Source organism: Protopterus annectens, chromosome 9.part0, assembly GCF_019279795.1.
Source record: "Protopterus annectens isolate FY-2018-M chromosome 9.part0, PAN1.0, whole genome shotgun sequence".
In the NCBI taxonomy this organism is placed as follows: Eukaryota; Metazoa; Chordata; order Ceratodontiformes; family Protopteridae; genus Protopterus; species Protopterus annectens.
Window position 1 is genome coordinate 1,191,128,431 of NC_056743.1, and position 22,183 is coordinate 1,191,150,613.

The 22,183-nt window shown below is 39.6% G+C and overlaps 1 protein-coding gene across 1 annotated transcript in view; it reads left to right on the forward strand.

Annotated features, from left to right (window-relative positions):
- The first annotated feature begins 7,628 nt into the window (after positions 1-7,628).
- Positions 7,629-22,183, forward strand: part of SERPING1 (serpin family G member 1) — a 373,810-nt gene continuing 359,255 nt past the window's right edge. The window contains exon 1 of the mRNA XM_044084098.1: positions 7,629-7,728. The gene's annotated coding sequence lies outside the window, so the exon portion shown is untranslated. The remainder of the gene's footprint in view (positions 7,729-22,183) is intronic.

Here is a 22,183-nt window from a genome sequence, read left to right on the forward strand (position 1 = left end):
CGACTTTTGAGGTGTGAGAATTGTGGTAAGGGAGAGAATTCAGAAGACAGTGAGGGATGTAATCAGAATTAGTGATAGACTCATAGCATTCAGATTCTAGTGTAAGAATCTCATCCTGTGGCCCATAGCAAGGTTGTGATAAGGAGGAAAAGACTGCATTCAGACAGCTTCTGCAGGACCTACCTGATAAAACAGGACAACATGAATTGGTGCTGATAATGGATGACCTAAATGCACATAATAGGACATGCAGAACTGACTATGAGGACTGCCTGGGTCCACCTGGGTGAGACAACAGGAATAAAGGAAGGCTTCACCATTCTAGACTTCTGTCTGACAAATGGCTTGATAACAACCAAAACATGGCTCAGCACGAGAGAGACAGTCACAGGATCACATACAAGAGTGTCCGACATGCAGCTTAGGTAGATTTCCTCCTAGTAAGGAAAGAGCACTGGGGTAGAATAAGTTATTGCAAAGTCATCCCCACTGAAATAGTCAGTCCAGAGGATAAATGACTGATTGCCACAATATGCTGTAAACAGTGGTCCAGGACGGCTCTTGTGGCCAGCAGAGACAAGTCTGAGGATCTGGAAGTTGACTGGAGAGAAAACACAGCAGTTCAAGGAATTACACAGAGCTCTAATACCTCGATAAGAAGAGGAAATAGGTGGAGTTGAAGAAAAATGGCAGTGCCTCAAAACAGCATGCATAAGAACTATAGAAGCTACATAAGTTGTTGGTGGTATGCAAAAGTCCAAGAAGTCATCAAAAATGTGGAAATAGAAAAGGCAGAACAGGCTATGAAGGAATATGGGTTGGCTAATAAAGAGGCTAAGAGAAGAGATGCAATAGCAAAGAACAAGGCATCAAAGATACTACCAGCTTCTGGAAAGTGACACAGTAGATGGCAGAAAAACTCTATCAGGTTGCAAGACAAAGACATAAAGATAAAGAAGATAGCCAAACACCTTTTAAATGGGATGCCAGCAACAACCTGCCCTCCAGTTCACAAATAATCAAAGGCAGATAGAAGGGGTACTTCCAGCAGTTCATGAATGAAGAAAACTCCACAGAAGCTGTACTGCCCCAGATGCAGCCTTCAATGAAAGAAAAAAAAGGAGCCCACCATAAAAGTAAGAACAGCACTAAAGAAAATTAAGTCAGGTAAAGGAGCAGGACCAGATGAGGTCACAGCAGATATGATCAAAATATTGGGTGAGATAGGGAAGAAATGTCTCCTGAGGGTATTCATATTAGTATGGAGAGAAAAGCATATCCAAGATGAATTGAGAATAAACATACTTGTGCCAGTGTACAAAAACAAAGGGCCATCTACAACTCTGGGCAGTACAGAGGTATCAAACTCCTGTCACACTGCATGAAAGTTCTGGACAGGGTGATTTATAAAAGGATACACAGAGTAGTAAAAAGTAGGATGAGAGATGAGCAGTTCAGATTCAGATCAGGATGTAGCACAATCAACTCAATGTTTGCTGTGAGACAGAAAGCTGAGAAAAAGTTAGAGATAAGGAAAGTATATGACAGAGCTCCAACAAAGCTAATATAAGGAGTCCTGTGGTGGTTCAAAGTCCCAGAAACATTGGTAGAATTAGTACAGTCTATATACAAGGATTCATTGATGATTCAAGAACAAACAGTGTTCAGACTCTCCTAGGGGTTCCAAGTGACAGTGGGTGCACATCAAGGTTCAGCTCTGAGCCCACTTCTGTTCATACTCGTGATGGACTACATTGACAAGCAGGTCAGAGGGGACAGATTAACAAAATTTCTGTATGCAGATAATGTGGAATTACAAGCAGACTCAACAAAAACTTCTGCAAAGGGTTGAGAAATGGAATGCAAAACTGAAGGCACATGTGATGAAACTGAGTTCAGATGAGACAGTTGTAATGGCGGTAAATGGGAGAATTCAGAAGAAGCTCAGAATTGAGACAGAAGAGAAAATAGTGAAACAGGTTAACGGCTTCAAGTGTCAAAGAAAACAGATTACGGTGGTTTGAGTCCATGTGCTGAAAAGCAGAATAAAATCCAGTGAAGAAAGTTTGGGACAGACCGGAAGAAGAAAAAAGGAAACAAGGGCATCCAGCAAAGAGGTGGATGGATTTTGTAGAAGAAGACCTGCAGCAGTCAGCCATAACTATTGAAGAAGGTAGGAGAGTGACATTGATTCAAGAGAGATAGTGACAGTTGGCACAAAACCCCCAACCCCACGTAGAAAATTGGAAAAAGGGGAATTGATAACTGATGATGATGACTAGTATGTTGGTCATGTAGCGTGGCTTTCTATGTACTAGACAGCTTCAAAAATCACATGTGATGAGAGGGATCCTGTGCAGTGGTAAATCAGACCTAAAAATAGGAATATTAAACCAATTATGGATAGCTAAGAGGTCTGAACAAACAGTGATGGTAAGCCACTACTCTTGGTGGTCAAAGCAGTGAATGAAACCTTACTTTTTTCCTTAGAGCTTTTTGCTAGACATGCTTTTTACTATGGTGTTTGTAACATTTGATTTGAAGAAAAGAGGTTTTGACCTGCTATATTTTCCATTTTAATTTGTTATGCATTGGCTTAATCTTTAATCTCCTAACTATAAGAATGGTAGTGTTTATAACAGTTTTGTTTGTAAAGATTTTGTACTGTAATCAATATGTCACTGTACCACTGTGCTAGAGCATTACTTTTCAATTCTTCCTTAAAAGTAGGATTCTAGGCCCAGCAAGTATTTACCATTCCTGGTTACCCAGCTAATAAAATGCAAATAAAAACATAAATAAACAAATAATCTAATCATATGTGTCACTCAAACTACAGTCATCATTCCTGATGCTGGTGTGAGTTTATTTCTTTTTTATATCATTAATTATCCTGGGTTGCTCTTGAGTTTTTTGACTTATTTGATTTTCATTTCTACATCTCTATGTAATCTCCCGGCTTTGAGTGGCAATCTATGCACCCAAGGTTGTGACCAAAAGTAGTACTCTTTCAGTTCACCTATCTAACTTTCAAATGTATGAACACACAAACAAAAACATTAATAAAATAAACATACATTGCTAAACAAAAAGGACTGTATCTGGATCTAGGGATGTCATTGCCCCCCTTTACTCAGCCCCCATTTAGGCCAGTCATTGCGTATAATGTTTCCTTTGGCACATATCTGTGCAGACACATGCAACAACTGGAACACCCCCAAACATACCTTCCTAAAAGGAAGTAAGGCTTAAACAATATGTCCTATATGGCCAACTCAAAGCCCTGTCACTATACTCAGTATACTAGGACTGCTAAGAGGTGACCTGTGTCTGGCATACAAGGCATCCTCTAACCTAATACTGATGGATTTACTGCTCACCAGCAAGTAAAATGGCATCATAAATACTTAGTCTAGGGATCTAAACCTCTTCCGCAACCTCAACAGAATGGTTTGGAGAGACTGGTATATCTTGCAGAGGATACCACTGGTTTGGAACAGACTCCCCATCCATATAAAACAAAGCTCATCCCTGACCATATTCAAGTGCAACTTTGATCTATTGGATAGGAAAAAGAAAATGTACCCCAGGACTGCCCCCTGCAACACTAATGGACAGAAGCAGCTCCTAAATGCTTTATCCAATGCATGGGTCCCCCTCAAATTATCTGTGATATGATCTCAGTTATTATCATTAAGGTTAATACATAATTACTGACCATGGAATAGATAAGACCAATCACTAACCAAACAAGATAGGTTAACTTGAGCATAAAAAGGGAAATTGGATAGGCTTAAAATGGCCTTAAGGGCAGCTAGCCTAGTACCTACCTATGAGCCTATAAATAAATAAATAAGCAAAACCTGGGAGAACACAGTTATAAAGAAGTTTGATTCTGTTGTTCTAGCTGATGCTATGTATTTCTAAGTTTACCTTCACATTTGGTCTACTAACAGTGCAAGGACTTACTTTTTTTTCTTTATTTCAGTTGCTTTTCCAGTGATCTTCTAATCGAATACTTCTTTTTTCTACTCAGCTGTGCTACTTTGTCATAATTATTCCTCTCAGATTAGGGCCACTTACTTGCAGTATTGTAAGCACTATTCCATAAGTATGCTAGTGGAAGTTTGGGTCCCGGGGCAGCATTACTCAGAATAAGCCTAGTCTGATTTTTTCCCCTGTACATGGAGGCTGTGGGCACAGTGCTGCCAGAATATGCCTACCTCCATGTTATAAACGAAGGTGCCACCTTCTGTTTTGGACTCCATGTGCACCAGTTCCTTCTTGTAGTCTCCCTTAGGTGCACTTGTTGGACGCAGTAGCTTTCCTTGCTCCAGTCAGTTTTCCAGTGTCTCAAGGGCATTCATGTACCTGAGTTACACTTCTATCACTACTGTTGCAACTGAAATTAATTCTACATTTTGGACATCCAGTTGAGTACTTTATTTTTAACAGAAAAAAATGTACAAATACATTATGTTTAAAGTTTCTCAGAAAAGACGGCCATTGGGCATTATTTCTCAAAATGCTTAGAGGAAACTAAGAACTAAGATTCGATGATGTTGGAAAGGATTTCCACATTTTTCACTGGAGAGTTCAAAAGGCTTTTTGTTTCATAAAGTAATGTCAGATTGGTACAGAGCCAACTAAATATCTATTATGTAAAGAGGGTGAACCAAAATGCCATCTGTCAGAGCTGGGGGGATTCTAACATAGTATGATTATGATGGGTACTCCTCTTAATACCAGAGTCACCAATGACTCCTGATGTCTTATTTATTATAAATGTATCCTGCTTAACCTTAGTTGTACAACTGCGGTTCATGTGTATCATTTCTTCCTATGGTACTGTCTTCTGTAAGCAGTCAGTAATATTTAAGCATGTGTTTATTAACAAGGAACCTCTACAAGTATGCTGCATAGTTTGATTACGTAATCAGTGCATCATTCTCTTAGTAAATAAAGCTCTGTAATCTGTCCCCAACGTAACATTGATGTAAGTATTTAATATTAATATGTATTCAGTTGCCAGGATACAAGCACAGGCAGACAGTTCTGTGATGTCTAACTGCATAATGGCCACATACAAGGTGTATGTGTAAAACACATGATTATACTGATACTGGTTACTTTACTCATAGACTAAGTTAGTGCCACTGGAGCACCTTGTTTCGCTGTTATGTTTTTATGTTTTGATTTTCTTTTTTTTTTTTTATTCTTTAGTTTTTTATGTTAGAAATATTCATGGTTTGAGGTCCTACACTGTCATCCTGAATAGTGCATGTCCATACTCTGTGATTTGTCTGTCTTAATGATTAACACATTTATGTCTTCTTGCAATGGTTGTATGTTGAACACTTTGAATACTGTTTTTTTAATGTAGCACATCTACCTGTCCTTAAGTAATACATTTTAATGTAGTACCCATAGATGTACATAAGAAGAAAGGCAGACAGAATAGTTGCTTTTTGTTAGGTTGTCAGCATGTCATGTTTTATGTGCCTTTGGCCCAGCTTGTAGCTAAATAAAGTCATTGTACTGGTTCTTTTACCTGGTTATCAAATAATAAAAAATAAGTAAAATATATAAATGTATAGCAAGCCAGACAAGAGGGCAGAGGAGAATGATGGTGACTTTTCTATCATATTTTTCAATGAATACTAATAAAGATCTGCTACAGAAATTCTGCTTATTATTAGTTTTGTAAGGGGGCAGTGCATGTATCAGTGTTGTGAAATTGTGCATGAGTTTTCCAGGGCTGTAGTAGATGCAGCTTTTAATATAACATGCTCCTATAGAAAAAAATATTTGAAATGGTCATATGCATGCTCTGTGCTGGACTACCTTGATAACCCATCCCACCACCTGAGTAGCCCAAGGATGGCAGCTCAAGTAACATCACGCTCTAGCTTGCTACTTTTATCTTGTGTCGTACTGTACAGCTTTAGAGTCTCTTACCACATGCTAACCAGGGTGGATACATTTGGTCTGGCAGCTTGGCTGACTGCTATTGTGATTGATTGGGTAAATGTGGTAGTGGTTGGGGGTGTGGAGACTCTTAGAAAACTGAGCTGCAGAAGCGCTGGATTGGAACTCTCCAGTGCTTACTGTCTCCATAGTTAGCTTGTAAATGAAAGCAAAATAAATGAGTACTTTCTTTGACTATTGCATAGCATACTCTACATAATCATTGTTGTATGTTTCATTATTAATTTTTCTTAACACTTTCAGCCACCTATACTGCTCACTACTTGATGTCTCCAACACTGCTATTAACAAATAATAGATCACTTTTTTAAATGTTTGGACTATATAGGCCATATCTCTCAACCTCTGAGCATTAAAAGTCATACCACTGACTTTTAGAAATCATAGCAGAGAGTCAAAATGAGAAGCATTTGTTTTATTTTCCACTTAATTCGCTTATGTACTTTTAAACAAGCTTACATTTATGAAAAAAATATCAGTAAATCTAGGAGAAATAAGACTACGTCTGATAAATACCTCTCAACTATCCAGATTTTCGCAGAATGTCCAGATTGTGGCCTCATATTTTTGGACTGCTCCTCCTAAAACTTCTGGTTTTCTGGAAAATCACTGAGGAATGAAGTCACTAAATTATGACTTACATTTAAGTTTCAGACTTCATATCCTTCAGAAAATGCATGCTAATACAAAACCCATTATTCTAGCAATGTTCTAACTTTATAAGAGCAATAATTAAAATCTGTCCCTATTTCTGGGCATTTGTTCCCCATTATTTTAGTCTTTGTCCATATTTCTTGTGCTAAGAGGTTGAGAGGTATGGTCTGAGAACAATTATGATACAGACTAATAAATTGGTAAATGAAGATAAGCAGACTGAAGTTAAAGTAGGTAGCTGCTTTGCTTGACTAAGGTACTTTTTGGAATTCCTATCTTTCCAGTTCCTATTTTCCACTCTGTCACTGCAAAAAAAATGCCAGTGGTCATTTGTGAAGGTAAAGTCTCATTAATGTAGGACTTGAGTGCCTCTCAATAAGCTGTTCACCATTTAAATGGCAATCAGCACTTTCCACGATAATAGGACATTTGATATTGTCTGTGCTGATCTAAACATGTCAGAATTGTGTGCCTGGAGCGATATATTACCTATGTATGTATGTTAAATGCCTAATCAGGATTGCCTTACTTAGTAGAAGCCAGTTGTTTACAGGTAAGAACTGGATGAAGAAGCTCCAGGAATTGTAGAACTTTATGATTCTTTGTATCGTGGTCTTTGCACTCCCTTTGAGTCCACCAATCTTAATGGTTGTTATGAAATGTAAGTCAGACCTTCATACGGTTGGTTATTATATTATACAGAGTGCACCTATATATGGGTAATTAGTGATACTAAAAATGAATGCAGATCTAGTTAGCATGTAGTGCTACCTTCAGTATACATATATGAAAGCATTTTGTTGTTGCCAGTAAAGAGAAAGAGCAGTGGTGTTGTTGGCCCCATGATTATACAGATCTTTGGATTTATTTTTTTAAGCTCAGATCCAAGGGTGATTTACAGGAAACTCACTACCTCTAATCAATAACTTTTAAATCTTAACTAAATGTCCTTTCTGCTTGGGCCTAGACAGCCAATGACAAAAGGTCACACCTCCCCTTCCCAGCACTGCACCACCAACTAGCACTGTCTTGTTAAAATCAGATGTTACTTGGAACAGCACTGATACTGGACATTTCAAGTAAGAGGTAAGGCGTTGTTTTACTGTGTTATGCCTTGCAAAGCAGACTAGCATTTTCCTTTTGTTTTTGGCATGCAGTTAAAGTGTACATAAGCAGAAAGGCAGACAGAAAAATGAAGGTTAAAGGCCCAATACAGTGATACCTAAACTAATTATTTGTACTAGTTCGACCGTTTTTGGTCGCGTCTGCAACAACCAGATATTTTAACTATTGATAAATTAATTAAAATGAGGTGTTGACTACCAAAATACTTACAAACGAAAAACTGTAAATGCTATTAACAAATATATTATCAGGTTCTGACATATATGCATGTGTTTGAATGACTAATGTATAGATACTGTGATACGTTGATAAATGCTTATTTGTTGCAATCTAAGAATGACACCCAACAGCAGACCTAAACTCTAAAATTGTACACGTACATGCATATACATATATAAACATGCGTGTGCACGCACTGCACACACGTAAACAAACATGCACACACATTATGCATACACAAATATATCTGTATCTCTTTGCATCTATATCTATCTATCTATATTTACATCTTGATCGATAGAAGTATGTATTTGTTTTGTGTGTGTGTGTGTGTGTGTGTGTGTGTGTGTGTGTGTGTGTGTGTGTGTGTGTGTGTGTGCGCGCGTGCATGTGGGCATGTGTGCGCGCGTGTGTGTGTGTGTGTGTGTGTGTGTGCGCATGTGTGTGCATGTGTTCGTGTGTGTGCGTGTGTGTGTGTGTGTGTGTGTGTGTGTGTGTGTGTGTGTGTGTGTGTGTGTGTGTGTGTGTGTGTGTGTGTGTGTGTGTGTGTGTGTGTGCATGTGTCATGTGTGTGTGAGAGAGTGTGTGAAGGAACTGCATAGGAAAGTTAGCAGTACCTGCTTAATTTAAATACTCAACCATGCTGTATAAGACAGTCATTGTCATCATCATCATCATCATCCTTATCAAGCCCCCCATTAGTATTTCTACATGGGATTGGGGTGTCGTGTTAACTATCACCACATTTCTCAACTCGGAACTGCCATCCTACCTTTTTCAACAGTCATGCCTGACTGTCACAGTCTTTAGTCACATAATCCATCTATTTCTTGGCTGGACATCCTTACCTCCTCTTGGCTTATTCCAATTTTTCCTAAATCTTTACCAAATTGTCTTCTGCTTTCCCAGATGTGACCAAACCACTGTAGTCTGTTCTCTTTGACCTTATCTGCCCTGCGGTTGCCATCTGCTCTTGTCCTCGTTTATTCATCTGTCTCACATTGTGCATCCTATTACCCATCTCAACCACTTAATCGCCACCACCTCAGGCTTCTCATCTCCTGTGCCCTCACTGCCCAGATTTTTGTGCTGTACAGAAGAACTGGTCACTGTCACACTGCCGTTTTGCAAACCTTACCAATAAAGCTCTACACAGTGGCACATTTGTGAAATGGGTCTTTTACACCTCTTGAACCCCAATGGAAAAATATTTCCCAGAAACAAATTGATTCCCTAGCTTTTGTTTCTCAGTGGTCAATATGTAGCTTGTAAGAGCACAGAGGTTGTGGATGTACAAGGGCCTTACTAAAACTGCAATGAGAATAAAAAAAAATTGCTGAGTTTTGGTTGCTTGCAGACTCCACTGTAAATATAAGTCCGTCTGCAGAATCTGTAGTTGCATGGCTTCTCCTCTGTGAGTTCTGTACTGTAGTAGGCATTTTGGCTAGGGTTCTACTCTTTAAGGATCTGTTTAAAGCTTCAACATTCAGTGGGTCAGAATCCCACACCTACTAGCTTTTGTAGCTTAAGGTCTGTAAAAGGTCTGTCACCAGTCACTTGCTGTCTGTCTCTCCACAGTTGTGTTGGACAGTGGTCAAAATGAGAAGACAAAAATAGGCATACAAAGCTTAATTTGTGTTTTTTTTTCTGCTGCAAGGGGTAATCATCTGTGTCTGCACTGTGCTGTGGGGAATTTACAACAGTGTAAGATCTTAGTGAGAAACAGTACAACTTGAGGCTGGAGTAAACAAATACCTCTGAATTTAAGGAATCTAGCAGTAATCAGTTTCATTTCAATGGTATCTACTTACTTATTGCTGAGAAAACAAATCACAACCTCATTGTTACTCTGAATTTTCATAACACTTTACTTAAGAATTAAAAAAAATCTTAATAAACAATAATAAGTTTAGAGTGCCATTCAAAATAGTGATGGTATCAGCAAGGGTTTTGTTAGCATGTGAAAGGAGACAATACTTGCTTTCTGCATTCATCAGGCTTATATCTGACATGGAAAAATAAAAATATGATAGAGAAGGCCATGTACAGAAATGCCACATATACCCAGAGTGAAGGAAAAGGCAGATGTGGCATTAGCAATTAATTTTGGATGTTTCTGTGGATGTCTGAAAGGTGAAGATCACTCTCTAGATTTATAAATAGGAATATTCAGAAGGCGTTATCTCATGTTAGCAGATAAATGTAGCGTTGAGAGAAGTGAGCTTATGCCCAAGTGTGGGCGGATTTAAAGTAGAGTAGGGTGTGTTCGGACAGCATGACAGAGGATGGATGGGGGAAAAATACCTAGTTAAGAGGACAGTAACTGGTATAAAGCAGAAAAATTGCTTCACAATCTAGTGGCATATGTTTGCATGATCAAAGGTTCAACAAACAATGGCTGTTATCATTTAACCTGTATTAACTAGAGGTCATAGATGATAGGGGAGAGAGAGAGAAAAATAAAAATGGAATGTGAGTCCTTATTAAAATACAAAGAATGTACAACAAGAGAATGCAACGTAGAGATATCCAGAAAGTATTTTTGGTCATTTTTTTATCTAGTAAGTACATAATGAACTAAGACTATTTTGGCATTTCCAGCAATACAAGAATGCTGTTACTTCTTTATGTCCACACATTTTATTTTAGTGGGATCTGAGTACATTTTTTTACATTTGCAGCTCATATATCTTAATGATGAAATGATATTAACTAGTGCTGCCTGTCTGTGCCGAATATGAGAATGGGTTTTCTTCTCCCCCCAAAAAAAACATGATTAGCTGTAGAAGAGCCAATCAGCTGAAGAAATGAGAAAAAGTAATACAGAATCAGAAGTGGCTAGAACAGAATTACTGGTTTAGTAGTTACATGAAAACTGAGAGGTCACAGCAGCAATAAAGATGTGTAGTCAAGGCTATGATGGATATACCTGTGTGCATAGTAGCCCAGATAATCATTTACCAGATACTGGGTAAATATGAAGAGGCTACTCTTTGCATTTTCTTTTGGTGCCTGTGCTCCCAAATAATTAAATTTTCTCAGACTCACTCAATACCGACCATTTTTATGCTAAATCTTGCTTTCACTACATTCCTTTGCTACCTATTTCTAGCATTGGCTGTGATGAAACATTAATAGTCAAAGTTACGTACATAAAGTTAGAGTTTGAATGTCTAAGTGCCAACTTCTAGGTGTTATTAAAGTCAGTTGAGCTCCTGGTTTTAGCTGGCGGTGGGAGTTGTTAAGCACCACCCTTGACTGATGTTGTTTATCAAGCATTTATATAGCATATAAAACTGCTTCAGGGGACTGCACCATGCCACTCTCATAAAATAAACACAGGAGCAAAAACTGCTCACTCCACATTTAATTTATTAAAAGAAACTAATAAACTCACTGTTAAGTGTTTTCATCCCTTATATGAACAGGACTTCAAAACAGTTGTAGATTCTCCAAGTACTCATTTTTCATATTTAAAGAGCAAGGACCTTCTTTGAGGATAGCACATAAAAACAACACAAATATACTGTGACTACTAAATATAACAAACACTTATTTACTGTAACATGCACATAAAATCTTCTATTCTAATATTCTAGACAGTAAACATATACAGGAAGCAACATCCTTGACCTGGTTATTGCTCTTGCTCTACACCAATAGTTAATTCCTCCCAGGTTAGATCCGATCACAAACTAATCACTATGGAAATCCACATCTCACCCGCACCCCCCGCAAAGGTAACCACCATGAAAAACTTCTCCAAATGTGACTTTGGGCTCCTATAAACAGAGGTGGCTAACTTTAAGGCACCCATGTAAATGGAAAATAGATGTATGACTGCCGAATCATACAACGATACAATGTATAAACACGTACATAAATGCATGGAACTAGTCATACCCAACAGAACCAAGATGCTCTCCTTCAAAAAAAGGAAGCCAATCTGGTGGTCCCCTGCCATTAATAAACTCTACAACAGAAGGAAGAAACTGTTGCAGAAAAAAGTGAAGTCCCAAGACTGGAAAAACTCCCTTATTAGCCTCAACAAAAGTTGAGATCCCTCATCAAAACCTGTAAAGCCAGCTATGAAGGCAGAATTGTGGCAGACACTAAAAGCAACCACAAAGCCTTCTATAGTTATATCAAGAATCTCCATGGCAATACCCAGGTTTGCTCTGAATTACTGCACAATGGTACCTCCTATACTGAGCCAACAGATATTGCTAACATACTGGCCGACAGATTCAGTGTCAACTTTACCCCTGTCTCCCCCAAAGGAACAATCACAATACTGGAGGAATGCCAGGCACCCAGCATTACTGCAGCACAGGTTAAAGCTGCATTGTCCAAGGCCAAGAATACAGCTTCCATGGGACCCAACAATATCCCTGGATGTGCTCTACATGAACTACAAAGTGAACTGGCAAAACATCTGTGTGCCCTGTTCAAGCACAGCCTGACCTCCGGCTTTGTCCCTACTGAATGGCGCACTGCTACAGTCATCCCTCTCCATAAAGGAGGAGTGAATACAGACCCAGGGAATTATCACCCTATTAGCCTGACAAGTCTGATATGTAAGGCTATGGAGGGCATCATCATGGACCTAATTAACAAGGATACAGTGAATCTCCAAACTCTAGATCCCATGCAGTTTGGTTTTGTGAAAGGTAGATCATGCCTGCTCAACCTGGTTAACTTCTTTGATTCAGTCACCAGAGCTGTGGATGAGGGCAAGGCAGTTCATATAGCCTACCTCAATCTGGCCAAGGCCTTTGATACCATTCCCCACTCAGGAATTATTGATAAACTCACCAAACTAGGCATCAACCCCTATATCAAATTGGCTCACAGATAGAACCCACAGCATTAAAGTAGCAAACTCCAAGTCATACTGTCAACCAGTCATGAGTGGAATCCCACAGGAATCAGTCCTGGGTCCTCTACTGTTTGTCATGTACTTCTCAGAAGTCCAGGTCAACATGGAGGGACTCTGGCTGACTAAGTTTGCTGATGACTGCAAGCTGGGAGCCAGTATTAACTCCCCAAGTGATGTAGACATCCTACAGAAAGGCCTCACTGAGACCAATGACTGGTGTCAAAACCATGGCCTTAAGCCTAATGCCAAAAAATGCGTCATCACTCAGTTCCCATTAATTACCACATCAATGAGAGCCCACTGAACACTGAAGACAAAGGTTGACAGCAACCTCTGCTTCGACCACCACATTGCCACTGTGGTCAAAAAGTCCTTCTATGTGGCACATCTCATTACCAAGGGTTTTGCATCCAGGAAGAAAGAGGTCATCATCTCTCTGTACTCCTCCCTCATTAGGCCAGTCATCGAATATAATGCCCCATTTGGCATGTACCTCACTAGACACAAGCAACAGCTGGAAAGGCCGCAAAAATACCTTACAAAGAGGATCCTAGGCCTTAAATATATGTCCTACATGGACAGACTCAAAAAACTCCAGCTATTCTCTGTCTCATATTATCTGCTAAGAGGCGATCTCTGCTTGACTTACAAAGCCATGTCTGACCCAGCTCTGTTAGAAATGCTACATCTAAAGAAATACCAATCCCTCCGCACCACACCTTCCAGAGACCTCAACCTCATTACCACAATCAACAGAACATGTTGGAGGACAGATTCATAACCCAGAGACTGCCCATGCTCTGGAATAGACTTCCCATACATGTCAAGCAGAGCACCTCACTAGCCCTCTTCATTAGAAATCTTGATGAGTGGATGGGAAATTGAAAGTTCACCTCAGAGATCACTGCAGTGGCTCTACTTGATAGAGGCACTGGGAACTAACATCAGGTGGCACGATGCTAGGGTACCTCTATGGAGTCGGCTTGTAAAGGCTCCAGGGCCATAAGCCTAGTACACACCTATGAACCTATATAAAAATGTAAAAGTATAAAAAAATATAGAGAATATACAATTATAAAGATTGTTTTTATCTTAAGTCACCATTGACTTCATTTTTAATACACAAGTCAAAGAAGAAGCTTCATTTAACCCAAGGGGAGGTTTGACATTAGTTTTTAATTGCCAAAAGAGTTCTCTGGTTTCTAGTCATTCACTCCTTAGTTACTAGTGTTTGGAGATAAGACACAAAGCATGTGTGGTTCCTCATTTATATATCATATTCAGCCTTAATTGAATTCCTGGCTTTCCTAGTTAGACAGATTACTTAAGACAGTCAAACAGAATGCAGCATCCCATTTTTATTAGAATCATTTTGCTCATTCTCATTAAATAAATGCTTGTTCTGATGTTGCCCTACATTTTACTCGTTCCCACTTTGATTACATCCTACTTCTAGCCCCAGTCCTAATGGTTTCTTCCATCATTCTATAATGACTGGAAGCCATTTATTACAGGATTCATGGGCTCAGATACTGTCGTGTTTAGGATCTGGGGAAACATGAGTAACTGACCATTTCTTTCTTAATCTCAGAGCTGGGCTGCTAAGTTGAATGGAGACAATGCAAAACAAACACCATAGAAACACATTTCAAGGAAATCAGGACTGGATGCCAACAAAGAATGCTCAAATATTCCATTGTTGCAACAAAATGAAACTCTACTAGTTAGGGATAATGAATTCAAAAACAAATTCTGTTTCACTGGCAGAGCTTTACTTTAACTTTTTTAGGTTAAGCGCATCTGATGAAGTTTCAAATTAAGAAACGAAAGCGCTTAACCTAATAAAGTAAAGCTCTGACAGTGGAACAGAATTTGTTTTTGAGTTTGTTTATTATTTGTCTGTAAGCAGGAGTTTGTTACTGGGGGATAATGTATTACTGATGCCCCCCATTTGAGTGGCTGCACTCTCCTCTTCTCACAACTAAATGTAATAATTCTGAGATCAAAGAACCTGAGGAAATGTTGTATTTGGTTGGGAGTTAAAGCAGTGACCCAATGAATGCATACCTCATTTGCAAATTACACCATGTGCAAAATTAAAATTCTTTGTGTGATACAGGTGAGGTGTCTGAGAAGATGGTGTAAATATTTAGTAGTGCTCTCTGGTGTGTTAAAGATAACAAAGATTTAGCAGTGCTTCTCCAGAAAGAAAAAGGTGACTCTATAGTCAGGCACACTGATGTCCCACTCACTAGACTGGACAAGGAGAAGGTTACTGTCAGCTGCCTGTCAGGAGCCAGAATCTGCCACATAACACAAGCACACAGGTCACTCCAGAACAAGTACAAATATGACTCTGTCATTGTTCATATTGGTGTGAATGATCTTAGACGTACCTCCCTGGACTACATGAAAAGAGACATTGAAGAGCTCTCTGATCATGTAGTCCAGGTGGGTATTACCCTGACCCTGAATAGCATCCTGCCCTCACCAAGAATGATACCGCAGTATAAAGAAAAAATGATCAATTTCAACAATTGGCTAAGCTTCTGGTGTTATTCAAAGGGGATCCAGTGTCTGTCAGCCTGGGACGACATGCTCGACAGGCCTCGTTGCTTCACAAGAGACGGCTTGCACCTGTCACCCCTAGGCTTTCAAATACTCGCCAAGGCTCTTGCTGCCCCCATAGTGCCTTTTTAGGCAAGGCTCAAAAGTCAAACCCACCTCCGTAAACAGCACAAATAAAAAAATGAGAGTTATGCTACTCAACACCAAGAGTTTAAATCTCAAAATGCATGCGCTCGAAGCACTCCTCAGTATGGAGAACATCAACATCTGTGCAGTAACTGAAACCTGGTTCAAGGCTCCACAGAGCACCCCAGCACTACTAGGCTACAACTCATACCACACATTTCGGCCACAGAACATGGACAGAAACACAAAAGGAGGGGCTTGTATCCATACTCTTCAAGTCTGCCTACACCTCCAGGTTAGTAGCGCAGCATGATACCTCTGAGATCATCCATGTGCAACTAACATCAGGCAAATCTGCAATGCAAATTATGACCTGCTACAGATCACCCTCCATGACTCAGGACCACCACTCTACCTTTGTGGAGACACTGGAAAACATGAAGATCCTACCGAACACCCCGATATTGGGTGATTTCATTTACCCTACTGTTAACTGGGAAAACTACTCAGGTACAAACTCCCAGGTCCAGCGCTTCCTGGACTTTATCAACTCAAATGCCCTGGATCAGCTGGTAACCTCCCCTACCAGAGGTGAAAACATAATGGACCTGGTCATCACCAACATGGGCGACAGGTGTTCCACACCAGAGGTCAACCCATCACTGGTTAGATCAGACCATAAACTAATCACTCTGTATGTCCACACCCCACCACCAACCCCAACTAAGGAATCCACAGTAAAAAACTTTTCTAAAGCAAACTTCACCTTACTTAAGACAGAGGTGGTAAGTTTCACAGCCTCCACGCTAAGGGATAACGCTGCCCAAGATGCATAAACCTTTACAAATGCACTCTATGAGCACCTACAAGGATGCATGGATCATGCCATCCCTAGCAAAACCAAGACTCACTCCCCTAAGAGAAGGAAACCACTCTGGTGGACCCTTACCATAAACAGGCTATACAATAGAAGGAGGAAATTAGTTCAGAAAAAAAGCAAATCCCAAGAAGGAAAGACATCCCTGATCAGTATCAGTAAGAAACTAATGTCCCTCATAAAATCCTCTAAGGCTAACTTCGAAAGAAAAATAGCCAAGGATTTGAAAGATAACCACAAAGCCTTCTTTAGCTATGTCAAGAATCTAAGTGGCAACTCGCAGATATGCTCTGAGCTAGTGCAAAATAGCACAAAATATACTGAACCCACTGATATTGCCAACATCATGGCAGATAGATTCAGTGCATACTTTACCCCCCTCTCACACCCAAAAGGGCCCACAACAATACCAGAAAAGTGTAGTGTCCCAGAAATCACAGACGCACAGGAGAAAACAGCCCTTTCAAAAGCCAAAAGCACAGCATCAGTGGGGCCAGATGGTGTCCCAGGCTGCATCTTGCATGAACTACAGAACAAACTAACCCCCCCACCTAAACACACTGTTCATCCTCAACCTCTCCACAGGCTACGTGCCCATAGAATGGTACACAGCAATGGTTATTCCGCTCCACAAAGGAGGGGCCACAACTGACCCTGGTAACTATCACCCCATAAACCTGACTAGTCTGGTCTGCAAGGCTATGGAGCCATCATCATGGAACTCATTAACAAAGACATTGGGAACCTCCAAACACTTGACCCGACCCAGTTCAGCTTTGTTAAGGGCAAATCATGCCTACTAAACCTGGTTGACTTCTTTGAGACAGTCACCAAGGCCATAGATGAGGGAAAAGCAGTTCACACAGCCTGCCTTGACCTCGCCAAGGCTTTTGACACCATTCCCCACTTGGGAATTATAGAAAAACTCACCAGCCTGAACATAAACCCCTACGTCATGAGATGGGTTGCCAACTGGCTTACAGACAGAACTCACACGGTAAGAATAGCGGGCTCCAGGTCCGACTCTAACCCAGTCACAAGTGGTGTCCCACAAGGCTCGGTCCTGGGACCCCTACTGTTCAGCATATACTTCTCAGAAGTACAGGCAAACACAGGAGGACAATGGCTAACCGAGTTCGCCGATCAGTGCAAACTGGGAGCCATAATTGACTCACCGGCTGACACAGACATTCTCCAAAAGGGCCTTACTGAGATGGACACCTGGTGTCAAAGTCATGGTCTCAAGCTAAATGCCAAAAAATGCATAGTCATCCCATTTGGGAAAAACAAAACATCCATGAATTACCACATAGGTGGCAGCCCCCTTAATGCAGAAGCAGTAATAAGAGATCTGGGGACCCAGGTAGATAGTAATCTCTCCTTTGACAATCATATTGCCAAAGTAGTTAGGAAATCCTTCTATGTAGCTCATCTAATTACTGAAGGGTTTGCATCTAGAAATACAGAGGTTATAGTGCCCCTCTACTCATCACTCATCAGACCCATCATAGAGTACAATGCCCCGTTTGGGATGTACCTCACAAGACACTTCCAACAGCTGGAAAGACCCCAAAAGTACCTCACCAAGAGGATTACTGGTCTCAAACATATATCCTATGCAGCCCGACTGGAAAAACTCCAGCTGTACTCAGTGACATATTGCTTACTCAGAGGTGATCTCTGCCTGACTTACAAAGCCATATCCAACTCAGAATTGATGGACATGCTCCACCTAAAGAAATCCAAGTCACTGCAAGCCACTCAGTCTAGTGAGCTAAACCTCGCCATAACAATAAATAGAACATGCTGGAGGGATAGATTCCTGTTACAGAGACTCCCCATGCTTTGGAACAAAATTCCTAACTACATTAGGCAGAGCCCCTCACTAACACTCTTCAAGAGAAGCCTTGACGAGTGGATGGGTAACAGAAAATACACCCCTGGGATCACTTCATTGGCTCTTCTTGACAGAGGCACAGTTAATTAATTAATGGGGTGGAGAAAGCCGACACACTCTGGACAGGCTTATAAATGCCCTTGGGCAGATAGCCCAGTACCTACCTATGAACCTATGAACCTATGAAAGGGAAGAGCAGTGAACAAACACAAGGAGCAAAATGTAATTATTTGCTGCTTGATATGATAACAATTTTCCAAACAAATGACATTTCAGGAGCTTGCAAATGTAAATTCATATCTGTTGCTCCCAAGACATGTCCAGATGGCAACAGTTGAAACTCCCTATGCTTTCTAAAACCCCCATTATTAAAATGAATATCCTCCCAAATATTCTTTATCTCTTCCATGCATCTCTTTCCTGCATTCCCAATCTATTCTTCTTGAAAATTCACAAAGCATTTGCAAAATTCTTATGGTACCCAAAAATCAGTCAGGGTGTCCTACCTAAGACTTACACTTCCAAAAGATAAAGGGGGTCTTGGTATGCCAGACCTACAAATTTATTACAGAATTTTACATGCTAATAGACTAATTAAAATTGCTAATCACAAACCAAACGATCAAACGCGGTCCCTCCTCTGGGTTAATATGTGGTTTAACCATGCCTTAAACAACAACCTTAACCCCAAAGCTCTTCCCTTTATAGACCCAATAGTTAAGAAATTAAAATTGCACCATATCCTAAAGAAAAAAATAAAATCCTTTCATGAACTCGTTAAATCCATTAAATTGGAAAAAGCACTTCTCCTATTACAGCTTATTCATCTAAACCCTAATCTCATGTTGAATAGAAATATGATTAATTTGTCCAACTATCCTCAAATCAAAGAATATACCCTATGGGATATCTATAAATATAGGGACTCATCACTCCCAAAACTGTGAGATACCCTAAATCTATCTAAAAAATATAATTCTGGCAAATTTAGGGAACTTATTGCCTCTCGGCCTTATGCTCTCAATATAAATGAAGTAGATCTCAACCAGGTCTCTAAATTAATGGAAATTTTAACCATTAACAAGAGCATGTTATCCCTAGCCTATAAGTATATAAATTCAATACTTCCCCAAAGTAAAGTGCTATTTCCTGACTATTGGATCCAGCAAAGATCAAATATATCAGAAGAACAGAAATTATCTGCCATTAAATCTACTCTTTCTTTCTCCCCATTTAAGAAACTTACATGCACTCAATTCTTGATCACCAACAATCTATACTTCACGCCAGGCCGCTTAGACAAATTTAACCCGAATATTTCAACTGCATATCCCTGCTGCTCCTACCATCAAGCTGACATTCTACATATATTATGGTTTTGTAGATACTCCCACACCATTTGGTGCTCCCTTAAGGTGAAATTAGATAAAATGGGTTACCACAAATCAACCCTCTCATGGGAGATGGCACGTTTACATATCTCAAACAATAACACTTCGAAATTTAAATTTCACATCCTAATAACTCTCTGTTTACTAGACAAATTCTATATTACCAAACATTGGTTTGATTGTACTAAGATGTCATGGAGTGGCTTCAGGACCATGGCGGTCAAATACATTACTTCACAAAAACTTTTAATAACAAGTCCTAAGAAACGCACCTATTTTTAGAAGTTCTGGAATACTCTATTTGAACTTTTATCTGATAATTAAAAATCTCTTGTGCCGAGATTGGCTAAAACTAAGAACCATTCCTACATCTGTTTCTGTAACTTTCTCTTCCCTTCTCACTTTGCCCTTTTGATGTGTGACTCAGAATAAAAATTCATGTTTATCTTGTTTTATTTAAATTTCTGAATTGTAATCATAGGCAGTGTTTTCTAGCTTAATTAAAGCTTCTAATTGATTATTTAAGTATATTTCACTTATTTTAGTCCAGGGGTTTATCCCAAAGCAGCACTTTGTATATATTGTAGATAAAAATTGTCTTTGTATGTTATCCCCTAGATGAACAGTCATGTTAATCTACATTTCTTTCTTTGTTTTGCTCTTTTTGGCTAATGTATATGCAACGGAATTCAATAAAAGTTCAATTTGAAAAAAAAATTCATATCTGTTGGACTACATGGAAGTGAAGACACAGCCACATGTAATGTATAAGACCCAGATTATTGAAAGGAAAAAGTCAGCACTGTATGTGCAAATGTACTGTGTTCCCTCAGAATAGCCTGTCCTTTTGTGATCTGACTCGTGAACCTTTGTTTGAACTCTGATTGTCTGAACTAAGGGACTAATAAAGAAAAGCCAGTATTCCAACTAGACTGAGTGAACATTTCTCACATTGGTCCTTCTTCCCTTGCATTTCAGGAGTATCAAGATAAATGAGTTAATTAACTGAAATACTGCGGTGGTGGTGCTGCGGTAGCGTTGTTGCCTCATAGCAAGACATTGTCCCATTCGATTCTCAGCTAGAGTGTCTTCTGTGTGGAGGCATACATGAATGGGGCATGCCTTCGTTGAAGGTTGTGCATAAGAGCTGGTAACCCAGTATATAAAAATCCACTACCAATCATTAGCGGACCGGAGTTCCGCTGTGGCGACCCCTAACCGGGAAAAGCCGAAAGACACAAACTGCCATTAGTATTTTTCTCATTGTGTCTACAAAGGAGCAGATATGGTGAATAAATGTGAATTTAATAATGATCGATGTAGTTTTTACACGATAATGTACAAGACCATGGCATGTTGCTGTGACTATTATTTTATCTCTGGATAGATAACCCCTTCTCCTTTGATCATCATGCTGCATCAGTGGTCAGGAAATCCTTCTGTCTGGCACAGCTGATCACAAAACGTATTTCCCCCAGTATAAAGAAGTTCTTGCTCCTCTATATTCTAAACTGATCTAGCCCATCATTGAATATGATACCCTTTTTTTGTGATGTAGGGTGCACCCCATTTATTTATTTATTTCCATTTGTTTACCAGGAAAGTCCGACTGAGCCTGAGATGACCTATTTTCAGCAGACGCCCAGGGAGAAAAGCTCCACAAATACAATGTTATCATTGTGCAGAAAAAAATTTGGGACTACATAAAGTATACAACACAAAATACAACATGTGTAGAAATTAAAGCAAATTTAAATACAAAAAATGTCAAGGTTAAAAAAATAGTTTAGATATAGTAAACATTAATAAACGTTTGGGACAAACTGAATGAAATCCAAGGGTGAGAAATGTTATTGCTTAGCAGATAAAAGATAGAAAAGGCAACTCAGGAGGAGAAGAAGGAGGAGCAAAGGGGAAGGAGAAATCTAAATGAGGAATAAAGGGGAGAAAGCTAAGTGAAAAGTAGACTTAGAATTGTTAATCATGTCCGCAGCAGGAGCAAAGCCAAGTGTTATTGAAGTGTTCCCTTAGCAGCTGTTTGAATTTATAAGTATTGTTAGTGTTGAGTATATTTTGAGGTGCATCATTCTAAGTTGTGGCTACTTTGTATGAATATAGGGAATCCCCATAACTGTTATTTGACTTGTTGACCTTCAAATGCAATTTATTAGAAGACCTTAATGTTCTGCTGCTGGAATAGGGCTGAACTAGGTTGCTGATAGATGGACAGTTATCAGGGTGATACACAGTAGAATGAGTTAATACTAGTTTGTTATAGGTTAATAGGTTGGGAAGTTCCAACCAGTTGAGTTTGTGTAGTATCTTGCAGTGATGAGTTCTTGCATGTTGGTTGGAGGCAAATCTGGCTACTTTGTAGCAGCAGGATTCTAGTTTGGTTAAGTCACATTTTCTTAAATTAGTGAAAATGGGTGAGGCATATAAGAGAGTGGATAGAAGGT